Consider the following 13,180-nt stretch of genomic DNA (forward strand, 5'->3'; position numbering starts at 1 on the left):
ATACCATACAACGAATGTATTCAAATAATTTCCTACCATATGAAATTTAAATTTAAACACAAGGTCTTCAATAAACTACTGTATGCTTCGTCTTATGAAAAAATTGAAAAAAAAAAATGAGAATCATATGAAAAATTAATAGGATATTTGTTCAGTGAATGTAAAATTAATAGGATATTTCAAATAATAATTTATGAAAAATTATTAAGATACCTCAGGATCCTGTAAAGAGTTAAATGGGCTTTGTTTGCACTGACAGCACAAAGAACTCCGATCAAGCATTAGAAATTAATATTGGAAAATAAAATACAATAGTTACGTAGCCCAACAGAAAAATGGAGGTTTGCGGAAAGGCAAATTTAATTCGGCCCACTCGACCCATGACCTTCGAGCCTCCAGAGCTTACAAATATTTAAGCATAACTGTTCAAACTTAATTTCCAACATCAGACAAAGAAATAAATAATACTTAATTATTCTAAAACTGATCCACGGTTAAAAATGTGAATTTCAAACGACAAACAAAACCTACTACATGCAGCAAATAAAAAAATTAAAACATAATAGAACAACACAAATAAAAAGGTCACTTACCATTCTCTAAGTACACTTAATGATTCCAAAACTGTTACATGAATGCATTCACTACAAATAATTAAAAGCCAGTACATCTACAGCCTCCTACGATAATTTATAAACTCAAACAAAACAAAAAACAGCTTCACACCATTACACTTAACAAAAATGGGAAGCAATACAGAAATAACCCACTCATTCTCTTATCAAACTCGCCCATCTTCTACAACTACAACCACAAACATAAACCTTACAATCAAAGAGACATCCAAATGCAAATGCCATGCATAACCAACAACGATGGCCAGCTCACACCAACAATCATGAGAAACATTGAATTCCTACTAACATACCATCACATAGCCGAAGACGATGCGACCAGAGTCACACAAACGTTTAGCCAGTTCGTTTTTTCAGTGATGACAACAATGGAAAATACAAGAGGTATAGACATGGATATCTATTTCACAGTTATACATTTTAACTCGCAGGCAACAAACAGGATTGACGTAGACTTACACATCGCCGAACTTGAGATGTCAACAAGGATGCCAACAGAAGAAGAGAAAAACGATGACTGTCCGATCTGCTTGGAAACGTTCATTGGAAGACAAGATGTGAACTCACTACCATGTAGCCATATTTATCATCATCAATGTATTGTACAATGGCTATTAACAATCCCAAAATGTCCACTATGTAGACATACATTGTATTAATAAAACAAAATTCACAGCAGCCTTAACTCTAAAAATCAAACAAAATAAACAAAAAAGATTAAAAGTAAATATAGTAAAATAATCAAATTAGTATTAATAAAATTAAAATAAATTAAAATAAAAAATAAAAAATGTAAAAATCAGAAAACCACTAAAATGTAAATTTTCATTGCAAAACATCCTTATTTATTTGTTTTATATTAACTGTTGTATGAAAAACAAAAGAAAAATATAATAATAATTTACGTACAATTCTTCTTACAAATAATAGTTAATAGTAAAATATACTCTCACTGTTTCACTATGATAGATGTTTTACTGTTAAAATTTCTTTAATAATGTATTAGCAACTATATTATTTGATAATATTTGTTATTGGTTTAATATTATTTAATTATAACATTAAATGATATTTTCCTATTAAAACATATATTTAAAATCTTGTGCTTTTGGTAATACATCAAACAAATTAACCAGAAGAAATTCCATGTCACTACATATTGAAATCTCAGGTAGAAGTACTATGTTATTAAAAATAGAAATAGATTTTTAGAACAAAACCGCGCGTAGCGCGGACAATCCCTAGTATCTACTATAATAAAAGGAGAAGTTTGAGGCTCCTCAGTCTACGTCCACGTCAGATTAAAAAAAAACTCATGAGAAGTTGCCATGTCATCAAATTTAGGTTCAATTTGTTCGTGGTGGATGACTTTATCTTAAAGATTTCTGCTTTCCACAAGCTCTGCTACATCAGTGCTGTTTTCTTCAGACTTCTTCTGACGATAAAAATTCCTCTTACTCTTAAATACTTCAATTCCCTTTCCTCTTCGTCTTCCAGATTTGCTTCATCTCCTTCACGTTTCCGTACTCTTCTTTCTCCCAATATGAAAACGAAAAATCTTATTTTGCAAATCTAAAAGTGCAATTGAGGCAGAGAGATTGAACGAGCATAAACGACGACTAAGGGAGGGGTCTATCGGAATCATCACGATGAAGAAGAAGAAGACGAGAATCTTCGTACAGTCTGTCTGTTCTTACACTAATCCTTTTGATCTCTTCAGCGAAGGTGATGAAGATCTTCACTCCGAAAAGGTCAGTATATTAGATTTTAAGTGATTAGATTGTCTGGTCGATTGTACTGTCTGGAATTGTGCTTATTAGTATATGTGTTGATAAATGCAGTAGTAGAAGTTGAAAAGGGTTTAAGTGATTCAAACTGCATTCAAATTGAATTGTGTATTTGGATTTGATAAAGTGCTGCTTCGTGGAGTTTAATCAGCTGCTTATTCAACCTCATGTAGCGTGATGTATGTGGTTCAAACATTTCATTACCTATTGACTCACTCATCCTATAGTCTATTTAGATACAGTGAAGTACACAACGTATCTTAATAATTTCACACCGGATTTTAAAATTTAAGTTTACAACTCAATGAACTTCCTCTTACCTTTAAAGTTTTACAGCATATCCGACCCTGAGATAGGAATGTCCTGTTGAAGCGACGCTCTTACTTGAGACACAGGCGATTATGTTACAACTACAAATGAAAATAACCAAAGAGGTTAGAGTCTGTAATTCCAGTAGCTTTATTGACGCTGCTTTCGTTTGCAACATTCACTACGTTGTGCGTCACTTATCATGCTTGAGCCTTGATGTTTGTTTGGATTGGAGAAATGCAAATTCGCTGATTCTGTTCTACTTTTCTGATTTATTCTATTTGATTTTATATTGTTTCATTTTCTCAGTCTGACCAAGGAATCAAATCACAGTTCCTTTTTCATTTTTTGCTTTCTTCCATGTATAATCAAACTCGGTTGTGGAATGTGCGCATATAGGCTGTCATGCCTCATCATCAAACTGCCAGGGAAATTTTCGCGTGTTGTTACATTCAGTTTTACGAGGATGAATATACTTCAGCTTCTTTATTCTAGAATTGATGGATCCGGTTGATGAAATGATCATTTTTTTTCCAGTTCATAGTCACTGGTTACTCTTTGACGAATCTCAGTTTGAATACTCATACTAATAATGGTGTGGTGTACAAGGCATGAGACAAGGTGACCAATGGGACAACAGCTTTGACCAAACTCCGGTTCGAGTAGGAGGATGAAGGTGTACTTATCACAGTAACTGAAGAAATCTCCATCTTGAAAGAAATGCAGCAGAACAACATTTTCAAGTATGAAGTTAATACCATTGTTGAAAACTAATGCAGCATGAATCTGGTGAACAATGCTGGTGAAAAATTTTGGTTGACGATTTGGAGGTTGCAGGATGTAGTGCCCAGCGAGAAGCGTTTATATTTGGTTTTCGAGTATCTGGACTTGGATCTCAAAAAGCACATGGACTCCTGTCCTGAATTCTCGAAGGATCTACATATGATCAAAGTGAGTGCTAAGAAACTTTGGGCATCGTTTTAATTATGTGCTTAATGCATTTTCATGTGAAGGAACTTCTTAAATAAACAAACCAGATACTCCTAAAAATAATTTAATGTTAAGCTGTTTGGTTTGTCATGAACTCATGATGCCATAAACTTCCTTTTGGTAATTATGACACATCTATTTGTTTAGTTTCGCTGAATATTATTAATTTCTAAGCGATGTAATATCATCTTGATGTGTTTTAGTACTTGATACAGGCTGATCAGAGCTGTTCATTTACTGTTGCAGACATATCTTTACCAGAATCCCGTGGAATTACGTATTGCCACTGTCACATGGTTCTTCATCATGATCTAAAGTCACAAATTTTGTTGACTGATCGCCACACGAACTCACTAATACTTGTAGATTTTGGACTGCCCAGAGCATTCGGTATCCATGTCAGGACATTTACTTATGAGGTAACAAACATTTTACTTTCTTGGTCTTATGTTTCTGTAGTGAATCTTATGACATGGCTTCATCTCTTCTTGGTTGTAGGTAGTTTAGATGTGTTACGATGTTTCTGGTTTTTGATGTCTGGACCTTATCCATTACACTTTTGTAACACTTGGGTTTTACTGCAGGAGATAGGATTAGATGATGAGGCTATAGTTGAGAAGTAGGATGAAGACGCTGATAATGTAGAACCGGTTTCAAAGAATAAGTCCAAGAAAATGAAAAAGAAGAAAAGCAAAGAAAGTTATTATAATGTGGCAAAAGCTCAAATCACTTTGGATGAAACTTTAGAAGCACTTTCTGTCGATGCTAACTCTAAGCAAGAAATGTTTGAGGAAACAAAAGCACATTCTGATTCTGCGAAATAGATCCCAAGTATTGAAATATTCAAAACGAGTTGAGGAGAATGTATGGTTCAAAGGTCGTTACATTTGTTAGGTACCTTCATAAGGCACATACAAGAATAAACATTTGTTCTCCTTTTTGGATTTGTGAGGCGTTCCCAAGGATGACAACTTTAAGAGTTTGTTTTATAGTTAGCTCATTGTTCATCTTGGGCATTTTAAATCAGAAGAAGAATGATCACTGATCTTCAGTTCATTCAGCGGCTTGGACAAAGTAACTATATAAAGCCGTTAAGGGCACCATTGCATTTCTACTCTGCTACATTTAGAATATGTAGGTGAATCCATTTTCTTTATTTAAGAATTAGAAACATGACAGATGTGGGTACAACAGTCTTCATGTTTCATCACAATATTTGACCTAAAAAACTGCCTCATCTTTCGCATGAGTACATTACGTCTCTCGAGGAAACAAATCAATGGATAGCATACTGAAGTTGCAGGTCTTAAAAGAATTATCAGAAGAGTGGAGCTTAACTGATTAAGCTTTTATAGGAACGCATGCTAGAATGTATCTCCGATATTTAAAAGAAACCTCCAACTATAAATGATAGCATGTAAGATCAAAAACATAGAATCATCTTAAACATAAGCATAAAGACAGAAATATGGCATGGTTAAGACTTAAAAGTGTCATCTTAAACATAAGCATAAAGACATAAATATATTATTAGGCCTCAATACCAAATATTAGAGTTAAAATCGACATTTTGTTTTGGTTATCTAATTAGTTATCACAAATTTTAATTTTTAAAACATTCTAAGAATACTACTGCTGTCCCAAACAACTTCTCAGTGCAACTAATAATTAAGAGAGTGACAAAACCAGAAGTTCGTCACTTAATCAAAATTGTTTTTTTTTTTTTAAAGAACATGATAAATTATATTGTCTTAAATCATGAACTACTATATCAAAACTTCTGGAAATGTACAAAACTTATACAATGTTTATAGTTTAATTTCTAGAATTATTTAAATATAAAGAATTGTTTTTATGAATTCCAGCTCAATTGATAAAAAAAAAAGTCGGGCTAAAATACTTTGATTTCTTACATTTTCACAAATATAATTTCTCTTTTAAATAATTAGAATCACATATAATTCCAAAGATAGTATAAAATACTCTCTCCATTTTCAAATTGTAAGATATTTTACAAAAGGCACAAGAATAAATAAATCTACATTTTTTTAAAAAAAACATCATTTAATGTTATAATTACGTACAATTCAACCAATTATAAAAATAATCAAATAAGATAAATAGTTAAACATTATTTAATAATTTTTTAAAAAGATTGAAATATGAGAACATCTAATATTTTGAAATAACCTAAAACATATTTCATATTCAAACAAAAGAAGTATTACGATGCGCGGAACAACACTAGCCAAATGTTATTATATGCATTATTTCTTACATTATAGTCAAATATTTTTTTGAGGAATAACATCAAGAGTTAGTGAGTTACAAAGCATATTGAGGTTACTGTCTCTCACTTATTTTTGTTTTCTTCAAGTAACTAACATACTAAAGCTAAAGTTAGGGAAACAATTACAAAATCTCGCAAATCTCACATTCCCCATAATTGGCCAAAATAATACCCTAAATTATCACTCACCAAATAGTTTATTAAGTTTGAATTGATCAAGCCATTTTAGATCCACGAAAGTGAACATCAAGAATTTTATTTAGTTACACTGTTCTTTTCATCGAATTTCAAACATAAATCTCCAAAATCATTTCGCAAAACCAAAATTCTCAAATTTTTTTCCAATCTGATTCAAAACTAATCTTCAAATTTCAATTAGGTATCTTATGATTTCGAATCAAGCTACCCAGTAGCCGGCTATCCAAGTTTAGAGGCAAACTTAGAAGTTTCTTTTACTTTTTTTTCCTCACAAAAAATTCTTAAGATTTGATGATACAGTATTAGAGATCAAATAGAAAAATCATTTTAAGCATATGCGTATATAATTTAATGAAACGGTTAAGAAGCGAAGACTGTTCAATCTATTTAGAAACAAAGACTGTCCAATATGTTTGCAAACGTTTAGTGGAAGGAAAAATGTCAACTCTCTACCATGCAACCATATTTTTCATTATGAATGTATTGTACAATGGATAATAACAATCCAAATTGTCTAATATATGCACACATTATTTTAATTAAAAAAATCCTCTGCAGCCTATAATTACACTAATTTTTTTTTTAAAATATGAGAAAAGAATACCAACATCTCAATATTACAAAATATAATAACTTAAGCAAATAATCAAAGAAAATACCGCGCGTAACGCGGACAATCCACTAGTTTGGTTCAAATCAGTAAATTCCGTTAAATCAGCAGGCTCATGTAATAGACTTATGTTTTCCTCCATTATAACCGTTCGGTTTTAAACCGAACCGACGCAAATAATGGATCTTTGAAACCGAAAGTTGCCGATCGGTCCTACGCTTATAACCACAAACCAAAAATTCAAACCTCAGATTTGGTTCAGTCTGGAAAATTTGGTCCACAGACCTAATAATATGTTAATGTGCACGTTTATGTACTTTGCTTATCTTAGATTTCTTACAGTTAACTTTAATCGTTTGATTTCGTGATAGATTTTCATTTTTTTCTTCTATGCTTTTTCTCTCTCCTGGGATTGATATCTTACATACGAGATAATTTGCAAAACAGGGCACTTTCATAGATATATTAGGTGAATATCTGCGCTACGCGCATAATTTTTTATAAGAATGTAATGTTTGATTTAAATTTTTATTTCATTAGTACAATGTTACAATTATTGTGCTTGGTGTTTTTTTTTGTTAGCCAAGATACATAAGCATTATTGTATGCAATTAAAATAATTTTCACAATTTTCACAGGGAACAATCTAAAGCATTGCATGAGATTGACATAAAAGAACTATTATCTCTAGATTATGAATAGTTTAGAAAATGTCAAAATAATAATGCAAATACAACTTAACATTGAAGAGGCTTATGAACACTCAAATATATAAATCAATTATGTGTACTTAGTATATATTAAAAAACCAAAACCTAAGAGAAACAAAATTTGGAATATTATCTTATCGTGATCTTATCCAGACCCTAAACTTACACTTATCTCAAATACAATAACAACTATTAGACCACAAATAAACACTTCTAACTCTGTTTCACACTAACAGTTCTCAAACTCAGTCACTATAAAAGTGAAGCTAGTCTTAACATGTATCCAATACGACTTAAGAAAGAAAACACCTATCATTGTTGACATGTTATAAACGATTAACAAAATAGCCTTAAAACAACTGAAATTTGTCTGCATCACCCAGTAATCTATTCAAAATGTATGATGAGTTGTGCCTATCAAAATTAGGAGATAAAACTGGAAATCAGACATAGAAAGGAGAACACCACCTCAAGAACCTCATCAAGAAAAGCTTCATTAGATCTATGATATGCACCAGTAGCCACCCTCATATTAATAAAACATGACAATTCTTCATACTGATAATGGATAAACCTATATATGACATATTTCTCGTTCCATTATAAGACTTATGCACTAAAGCTCCACCTCGAACATTCGCTAGCTATAGCTAGCTTGACTAAATTCATGCAAATAAAAGCGAAAAAGGACAAGATAAACATATCACTCGACGATGCTTCAATAACTGAAACTAACTTTTTGATTCCAACATTCAGTAATATAGAAGGAAGATAAAAATAAAAATTAATTATTTAGAAAACTAACGGAACATAGATGGGATCAGCTTCCATCATATCCACTCCTGTTAGCATACCAAAGGCTATGTAATTTCATAATATGTAATCAGCTCAGATTTCAAAAAAACCTACATCCAACTAAAGAAAATACAGAAAACAAAACACGACACAGAAGAAAACCTCAAGAAAGTTATTCCCATCTCCTGGGCAATATTGCACTAAATGTATCTTTATAAGTGTGCAGGTCGTTATCGTTTCTTTATAAATTTATTTTATGAGAAATTACAAATTTGATTTTTCAACAATATTTAGGACAAAGAAGAAGTTGAGACACTGAACCTTATCATGACGAACAACAATGATTTCCAATTCAGTTTTGGTTTAAGAAAATGATTATAACATTCAACTTGAGGAAATTCTTTAGTGAAATCAACATATATTTTCCAAAAATATGATATCATCCTTCAGATTTATAAAACCACATTAAATTTCTATTATAAGTCAAGTATTGCAATTGCAATTGAAAGATTAATCTATCCAAATTAGTTACAAAATGTTTATAAAACAATATGGTTCAGAATGCAGGTCATTACCAGTTTCGAACTTCTATGATTACAAATTAAGCCTGCGTTCCCAGTTTACAAAACCAATTTGAACCAACCTTAAGAACAGAAACAAAAGGGCTTACACGTAAAACACCGATCACAATTACCTCACCATAAGGTAGGACTCCGCTTAGCAATATACCCTATATAACTGCAGTAGTCCATACATCAGCTTCATGTCCATCACATAATATTAATTCCTAACAACATCAGGGATATTTGTCCGGAAATTCACAAGTATATCAAACTAAATTAAACCAAGGCATGTAGTGTTAATTAAGCAAATCGGAAGTAGAGAAGCATTTGAGAGAAGTTGAAACAAGCGAGAGGGAGAACATACGTCAAACGCTTTTGTTTGATGGGAAAACGTTAACCTCCATGAACTCTAAATATACATAAGTAAGAAGTTAAAGTTGCAAGGAAGATAGGGACTGACAGGTTGAATTCTAAAGTGACATCGACGTGCATACAAACCAAACCTTCGCTGCTTTGTTTTCTCGACCAAAGACATTCAATTCTGGTCTGCTTCCTTCAGCTTATGCTTAGACGGCCACTTCCAGGTCGATGTGTAACCATATTGGACCTGCGAAGGAGAAGCTTCGTGTGGACCTAGGTAGATGTTTTCTTAACCTGTAATCTACAAAACATAGAGCGAGAGTTTTTTTTTAATACCATTGGAAAAACAACTCCTCCATATAAGTAATCAATCGCTGACTTAAATTAAACAAAGGAATGATTCCTTATCTTCTGGGACAACAAAATCATCCAATTTTACGGGCCCTGGAGATTGCAGATTGGAGATTTGACGATCACCTTGGGCATGTTTTTTTTAGACGGAGAACTTCAGCCGAATCAATTCTGACAGTGAGAAAAGAGAAACTCTCAAATTCCGGGGAAAGTAAGAGAAACCAAAAAAAAAAACGAATGAACTGACCCCATTCAGAATCATATTATTCTTCGTCTACTTCTGGAGGCAGCGTCTTCGTCTGCGTTAACGAACCGCCGCGTGTAGAGGAGATCGGGAGTATAGGACAGAAGAAGAGGAAAATCGGGTGGTCGACGTCGTTTAGCAAGAACAGCAGAAAAGGCATAGTACGACGTCGTTTAGGAACATCAAAAAGGGACACATGTCTAATGTAAGGATGCTGACGTGTCAGCTAGATGGAGAGAGTTCATCTTCTTTTATATATAAGATTTAGAGTTTTACGAATTTTGTTATCTCGAAAATGCTCTGATTTAGCCACATTAGTTAGTCATGCTAAATACTTTCCTAAATGATTTAATAACAAAAATTAATTAATTTATCTATACTATTATTTGCAAGATCAAAAATCTAATGTATCATCACCACAGCGATTGTCCTATGTGTCATTAATAAAAAAAAATTATATGTTGTTTTAATTAATTTTGATAGATCGATCATTAATCTTACGTGTAAATACCTATGACATGACTTTTTTCCTCAATTATGGGCCATCGATTTTGTTTATGGGCCACCAATCTTGAAGTTCGACCTAACCCCCAATTTATAGACCACCGATGTAGAAGTTAGTACTAACCTAACCCTAGCGTATCCATCGTACTATATATACCCATATAACATCCGTCTACTAAGTTTAAGCATTTTAAAAAAAAATTGATCATAGCATTTTTTTAAAAAAAAACGTCAATCTCTGTAAAAAAAAATCTCTATTATTATTATTTATGTCTCTTCTTAATGAACCTACTATTTTTGTAGTATAATTGATACTTCGCAGATTCTGTAATTCATCTCTTGCCTTACAAGGACTCGTCAGGTAAATATAAATTTATGTTTTTTTTTTAATTTGGTTCATGCTTTAAATATTTTTTCAGATTCTAGAAATTTTTCTATTGTAAATTCATTGCCTAATAGTTATTTGCTTTAAAACTTTTATGAATTTTTTGTACCGACTAGCAATCGTCCCCTTCATGATCCTTAGTTTTTTTCTGTATCATTTACCTCCATCTCAAATCGTTTTCCGAAGTGTGAAGACGAAGAACTCGCTTTTTTCTTAGTTCAATTGGTTTTGTGAATTTCATACACTTATTTGGTAAGCATTTACGTCTTTAATTTTTGGATAGTATTTATGTTTTGGATTTGTTTTGTTTTCTTATGTATGTTTTGTTTTAATTCTCTTAAAGATCAGTTTATAACATCAAATTATGTTGTACAATTTTAAAAATATAATTATCCAACTATCAAAATTCATGGGACTATTAAAGATACATATCACAATATTATTATCCAACTATCGAACATATTCACTATTATAAAAAAAAATAACATAAATGATTCATGATAGTTAGTATTAATTAAAATAAAAGAATATTAAAACATATTATTTTTAAAAAAAAAATATATAATTTACAAATCTCTACAAATTTTGTATTCAATTTTTTATACATCGCAAATCCGCGCTTGACGCGGATCCCAACCTAGTTATGAAGTATTATGCCCATGAATATGTACTACTAATCAAAGCTCTAAGGCAGCTGATGCTCCGCATCTTTAGTTTAATATTTGGGTTTTAAGAGCTATTTGGGATTTACTATTTTTTTAAGGAATATATGCATGTGTTTTTTTAACCCTCCCTTATGTTTCTGAGAGAAACATTGTAACCTTATAAAAACTCATTTATGAACTCTTACTCATTTCGTATTTTTAATTATTTAATGTCAATTTTGTGTATTTTAATCATAAACTATTTTAATTGTATTATGTAATTTTATGTTAAATCAATTTTAATTGTGTTATGCAATTTTATGTTTAGTTGAGTAAGAATATATAAAATTACATAAATTAATCTTATAAAAAATAAGCCTTAAAATGTGAGAGAAGTTTTGATCAATTGATCTGGTAAGAGATCGATCGATCCAAACTTTTCTCGCATTTTAAGTTATATCATTTTATATTTAATTATGTTATTTAATAATGTAACATTTTAATTGTATTATTTAATTTATTGAATTAGTAATAATATTTAATTATATTAATTAAAAATTACTAATTTATATGATATGAACTTTAACTAATATCAATCAAAATAATTTTTAATATAAAAACTAATCTTATGCTTAATAGATATTGATAGATAGATAATTTAATTTTATGATTTATAAAATTATTAAATTTAAAAAATAATTACATTTTAACTATTTAATTGTATTTTATAGTGTTAAATATATTATTTATATAAAAATGAACATGAGCCAATTAGAGACTGACATGTGCTTAAGAAAGAGGTTCTCAAAAGGTTCTCTGATAACTAAGAGTTTTCCAGACTCTTTATAGAGGTTATTAATCTCCTGTCTTGTAGTACAAGGGGTTATCAAACCTAACTTGTGGAGAGGATGATAATAGGAATTTTTCAATACTTGATCAATTCCTCAACTACTCATGTCATTGTAGCACTTGAGGTATCAAACCATTTGAAGAGATTCTAGGCACTAAGACTATATGGAACTATCTTAATTCAAGTCTAAAGAAACAGGTTGGTGATTAAGTGATCTAAAACATATAACAAACAAAGACAAGCAGTAATTAAGAACAAGCAACAAGATAAACAAAACAAAGACTCAAATTCAAAAATAAGATAAAGCTAAACCTCTAGATGTGATCATTGATCATGGTGCTTTTAATGCTTAATTCATGATGTTAAGCAAACAATGCAACACTTGCAATTCTTTAGTATAGACTTCCAATTCAGATTAATTCATTCCCATGACAGAAATCACTTTGCAAATTACTTAATCAAGACTAATTCCCATTAGTGGTAATGATGATCAATATGCATTAATAAACAGTTCTAATATGTCATTTATGCTTCAAACAAACATTCCCATGGCATTTAAAACATAAACCCTTAAGTTAGCTCATTCAGGCATTTCATCAAACACCTTGTGGGTGGAGAAATGCCTAAGTTCTACACCAGAGTGATTATCAAAGATCTAGCATTAAGAGCAGCTAACTAAGGAAAGGAAATGAGAATCTAGAACCTAAACATCATAAATCAAACATCTAAGCACCCTAATCAACACACCTAGAAGCTTAAAAGAAGACTACTCACTAATCATGCTTAACATACCTAATCTTTTGCAAGAGGTGATGTTAAACATGATTAGAAGCAGAGATAAGAAGAAAAGATGATAAGAAACAACTTTAGATTGATTAAATCATTGAGATATCTCTTAACAAAATCTGGGTTTTTTCAAAAGAGGCAAAGAGAAAAGAGAATAAAGCTTAGTCTA

At 31.2% G+C, this 13,180-nt stretch overlaps 1 long non-coding RNA gene across 2 annotated transcripts; it reads left to right on the plus strand.

The window, feature by feature from the left end:
- The first annotated feature begins 2,050 nt into the window (after window positions 1-2,050).
- On the plus strand, window positions 2,051-4,745 carry LOC112085108. Of its 2 annotated transcripts, none has more exons than XR_002898719.1 (6): window positions 2,051-2,386; window positions 2,759-2,856; window positions 3,341-3,474; window positions 3,569-3,682; window positions 3,968-4,140; window positions 4,306-4,745. It is a non-coding gene; the product is annotated as an uncharacterized LOC112085108 (long non-coding RNA). The 2 variants fall into 2 exon arrangements; XR_002898720.1 differs by having other exon boundaries at window positions 2,057-2,386; window positions 2,751-2,856.
- Window positions 4,746-13,180: the final 8,435 nt, after the last annotated feature.

The sequence above is a fragment of the Eutrema salsugineum genome, unplaced genomic scaffold, assembly GCF_000478725.1.
Source record: "Eutrema salsugineum unplaced genomic scaffold, Eutsalg1_0 scaffold_3, whole genome shotgun sequence".
NCBI classification, from domain to species: Eukaryota; Viridiplantae; Streptophyta; class Magnoliopsida; order Brassicales; family Brassicaceae; genus Eutrema; species Eutrema salsugineum.